The sequence below is a fragment of the Schistocerca piceifrons genome, unplaced genomic scaffold (assembly GCF_021461385.2).
Source record: "Schistocerca piceifrons isolate TAMUIC-IGC-003096 unplaced genomic scaffold, iqSchPice1.1 HiC_scaffold_605, whole genome shotgun sequence".
Taxonomy (NCBI): Eukaryota; Metazoa; Arthropoda; class Insecta; order Orthoptera; family Acrididae; genus Schistocerca; species Schistocerca piceifrons.
The window spans coordinates 10,001-15,000 of NW_025728846.1; the positions used below are offsets into that span (position 1 = coordinate 10,001).

The following is a 5,000-nucleotide window of genomic DNA, read 5'->3' on the forward strand; positions in this document are numbered from 1 at the left end:
TGTGCCTTAACCTAACCCATGTTGTCCCCTAACCTAACCCATGTTGTGCCTTAACCTAACCCATGTTGTCCCCTAACCTAACCCATGTTGTCCCCTAACCTAACCCATGTTGTCCCCTAACCTAACCCATGTTGTGCCTTAACCTAACCCATGTTGTGCCTTAACCTAACCCATGTTGTCCCCTAACCTAACCCATGTTGTCCCCTAACCTAACCCATGTTGTCCCCTAACCTAACCCATGTTGTCCCCTAACCTAACCCATGTTGTCCCCTAACCTAACCCATGTTGTCCCCTAACCTAACCCATGTTGTCCCCTAACCTAACCCATGTTGTCCCCTAACCTAACCCATGTTGTCCCCTAACCTAACCCATGTTGTCCCCTAACCTAACCCATGTTGTGCCCTAACCTAACCCATGTTGTGCCCTAACCTAACCCATGTTGTGCCCTAACCTAACCCATGTTGTGCCTTAACCTAACCCATGTTGTCCCCTAACCTAACCCATGTTGTCCCCTAACCTAACCCATGTTGTCCCCTAACCTAACCCATGTTGTCCCCTAACCTAACCCATGTTGTGCCTTAACCTAACCCATGTTGTCCCCTAACCTAACCCATGTTGTCCCCTAACCTAACCCATGTTGTCCCCTAACCTAACCCATGTTGTCCCCTAACCTAACCCATGTTGTCCCCTAACCTAACCCATGTTGTCCCCTAACCTAACCCATGTTGTCCCCTAACCTAACCCATGTTGTCCCCTAACCTAACCCATGTTGTGCCCTAACCTAACCCATGTTGTCCCCTAACCTAACCCATGTTGTGCCTTAACCTAACCCATGTTGTGCCTTAACCTAACCCATGTTGTCCCCTAACCTAACCCATGTTGTCCCCTAACCTAACCCATGTTGTGCCTTAACCTAACCCATGTTGTGCCGTAACCTAACCCATGTTGTGCCTTAACCTAACCCATGTTGTGCCTTAACCTAACCCATGTTGTGCCTTAACCTAACCCATGTTGTGCCTTAACCTAACCCATGTTGTGCCTTAACCTAACCCACGTTGTCCCCTAACGTAACCCACGTTGTCCCCTAACGTAACCCACGTTGTCCCCTAACGTAACCCACGTTGTCCCCTAACGTAACCCACGTTGTCCCCTAACGTAACCCACGTTGTCCCCTAACGTAACCCACGTTGTCCCCTAACGTAACCCACGTTGTCGCCTATCGTAACCCACGTTGTCGCCTAAACCTGCTCTGTAATTGTTATACGACTCGTTCAATTAGTGTAGTGTTGCCCACCCGCAACCCTCGCAATATAGTTCGCTACTCGCACTGCCCGCTCCCCTGTGTATCGCTTCATGTTAAACACCTTGCAAGTCTTGCTGACTTTCCACATGCTCCTGCTGTACACTGTAATGTGGATGGCAGCAGGGCGTACATGCCGCCCCCCCCCCCCCCCCACCTCTCCCCACGTCCCCACCTTGCCCCCTGCCTTCGCAAGGTGGTTGGTGACAAGTTTGCATGTTCAATGCCCTTCGCATGCGACGTACGCAGGCTACGTTGTGGTGCGGCCTGTGTCAACTGTCCGCTGATGTCGTACGCGTGAACCACAATCTGTACTGCACATTCGTCCTTATGTACTGAATGATACATCGTGGCACATGTGTGACCGTACAACGACTGCGCCCAAAAACGGCGGACCATACAGTGCAAATATTGTGCACGCAGCTACGTGTCGTCTCCCTATGAGAGCTGGATTGCAGTGTGGTACGCCATAGAGACGTGTGGGAGGAACGGACGCCGTGGATGGCGATCAGCATGAGCTGTCTGTTGATGTATTCGGACCTAGTCGTCTCTCCTCACACACCGTGATGGCATGGTGCAGCGCGTTCCATATCTGCGACATGCTACAGAAGCCGGTTGACAGTCGTTCGAGCAATGGACATCGCATACGTACGGGGGCCACCTTCCACGTATTGTCTAGGCGTGCACATTTTGTTGCGTGTATGTGGGCAGACGTAGTGTGGCGTGACACCTGACACAGGCATGCAATAATGGTTGAAGTTGCAAATGGCGATGGACGCCTACGTTTTCTGGTGAAGTTACGCAAATGAAGAAATGGTAACCCGTTGTGGTGCGGTTGTTCTCGCTAGGGGTGAATCGGTGATGGCGACGATAGGTTGAGGTACTAACCGGTTGTTCCAGCGATACCCACCATGCCGACGAAACTGAACGGCATCTGGGTGTGAAGCGATACGCGGCGGTGGCTGGGTGGGACCGTCCCCGGCCGGTGAGGGGGCGCCTCCCGGCGTGCTGGCCGCGCGGTGCGTGGGCGCACGCGCTACAGCCGGCTGGTGGGGGCGGCCAGTGGCAGGCGCGCCGGCCGACGGACGCGGCAGGCGTCGCAGCTGCGCGCCGGCGCACCCTGCGCGCGGCGCCGTGCGGCCAAAGTAGGTCCTCGCGGGCCCGGTGCGAAGCGCGGTGGACATCTGCAGTGTGCTGGTCCGATTGAGGACTGTGTGCGTTGAGGATGCGCCGCCGCCCGGCGCTCGGCGCCGCGACGCCGTCTGCTGCTCGGTCGCCCCAGCGGTTCTCGCTGGTGGTTTGTATCGCAGCTGTGCGGATGTGTTGGCGTGTGCGCTGTGCTGGGAGAGTTCGCTTCGGCACCCAAGTGGGGCTTTTGTCCTTCTGTGGCGCTGGCGTTGGAGCTGCCGGTCACCGTAGGTGGCGCGTGTTGTCTCCCGCCGGCAATGCCACGACAGCACGCTCCCGGGCCTCTGTCGGCAGCGGCAAGCTCAGTTGGGAGCACGGGTGGTCGCACCGAAAGCGTCTACTCGCCTAACTCCGGGCGATTGCGCCTCTCTCGAACCCGACCAAGTACTTGGGACGGCGCTGCGCGCCGCCGGGACCTGAGAGGGTTTCGAGGTGTATTGTGCAGGGGAGCTCAGCCTCCTCCTGTTTGCAGAATGATTGAGCGGACGCTTGCGTGTTCGCGCGGGCCCCCGGGACACACTCCCGGGCGGCCGGCTGCTCAGCTCTAGTTGACGCAGCTCCCTGGTTGATCCTGCCAGTAGTCATATGCTTGTCTCAAAGATTAAGCCATGCATGTCTCAGTACAAGCCGCATTAAGGTGAAACCGCGAATGGCTCATTAAATCAGTTATGGTTCCTTAGATCGTACCCACGTTACTTGGATAACTGTGGTAATTCTAGAGCTAATACATGCAAACAGAGTCCCGACCAGAGATGGAAGGGACGCTTTTATTAGATCAAAACCAATCGGTCGGCTCGTCCGGTCCGTTTGCCTTGGTGACTCTGAATAACTTTGGGCTGATCGCACGGTCCTCGTACCGGCGACGCATCTTTCAAATGTCTGCCTTATCAACTGTCGATGGTAGGTTCTGCGCCTACCATGGTTGTAACGGGTAACGGGGAATCAGGGTTCGATTCCGGAGAGGGAGCCTGAGAAACGGCTACCACATCCAAGGAAGGCAGCAGGCGCGCAAATTACCCACTCCCGGCACGGGGAGGTAGTGACGAAAAATAACGATACGGGACTCATCCGAGGCCCCGTAATCGGAATGAGTACACTTTAAATCCTTTAACGAGTATCTATTGGAGGGCAAGTCTGGTGCCAGCAGCCGCGGTAATTCCAGCTCCAATAGCGTATATTAAAGTTGTTGCGTGTTAAAAAGCTCGTAGTTGGATTTGTGTCCCACGCTGTTGGTTCACCGCCCGTCGGTGTTTAACTGGCATGTATCGTGGGACGTCCTGCCGGTGGGGCGAGCCGAAGGCGTGCGACCGCCCCGTGCGTGCTCGTGCGTCCCGAGGCGGACCCCGTTGAAATCCTACCAGGGTGCTCTTTATTGAGTGTCTCGGTGGGCCGGCACGTTTACTTTGAACAAATTAGAGTGCTTAAAGCAGGCAAGCCCGCCTGAATACTGTGTGCATGGAATAATGGAATAGGACCTCGGTTCTATTTTGTTGGTTTTCGGAACCCGAGGTAATGATTAATAGGGACAGGCGGGGGCATTCGTATTGCGACGTTAGAGGTGAAATTCTTGGATCGTCGCAAGACGAACAGAAGCGAAAGCATTTGCCAAGTATGTTTTCATTAATCAAGAACGAAAGTTAGAGGTTCGAAGGCGATCAGATACCGCCCTAGTTCTAACCATAAACGATGCCAGCCAGCGATCCGCCGCAGTTCCTCCGATGACTCGGCGGGCAGCCTCCGGGAAACCAAAGCTTTTGGGTTCCGGGGGAAGTATGGTTGCAAAGCTGAAACTTAAAGGAATTGACGGAAGGGCACCACCAGGAGTGGAGCCTGCGGCTTAATTTGACTCAACACGGGAAACCTCACCAGGCCCGGACACCGGAAGGATTGACAGATTGATAGCTCTTTCTTGATTCGGTGGGTGGTGGTGCATGGCCGTTCTTAGTTGGTGGAGCGATTTGTCTGGTTAATTCCGATAACGAACGAGACTCTAGCCTGCTAACTAGTCGCGTGACATCCTTCGTGCTGTCAGCGATTACTTTTCTTCTTAGAGGGACAGGCGGCTTCTAGCCGCACGAGATTGAGCAATAACAGGTCTGTGATGCCCTTAGATGTTCTGGGCCGCACGCGCGCTACACTGAAGGAATCAGCGTGTCTTCCTAGGCCGAAAGGTCGGGGTAACCCGCTGAACCTCCTTCGTGCTAGGGATTGGGGCTTGCAATTGTTCCCCATGAACGAGGAATTCCCAGTAAGCGCGAGTCATAAGCTCGCGTTGATTACGTCCCTGCCCTTTGTACACACCGCCCGTCGCTACTACCGATTGAATGATTTAGTGAGGTCTTCGGACTGGTACGCGGCATTGACTCTGTCGTTGCCGATGCTACCGGAAAGATGACCAAACTTGATCATTTAGAGGAAGTAAAAGTCGTAACAAGGTTTCCGTAGGTGAACCTGCGGAAGGATCATTACCGACTAGACTGCATGTCTTTCGATGTGCGTGTCGTGTCGCGCA

At 54.6% G+C, this 5,000-nt stretch overlaps 1 non-coding gene across 1 annotated transcript; it reads left to right on the forward strand.

Moving 5' to 3' along the window:
- The first annotated feature begins 3,046 nt into the window (after positions 1-3,046).
- Positions 3,047-4,956, forward strand: LOC124762598. The gene has a single exon (XR_007012567.1). It is a non-coding gene; the product is annotated as a small subunit ribosomal RNA (ribosomal RNA).
- Positions 4,957-5,000: the final 44 nt, after the last annotated feature.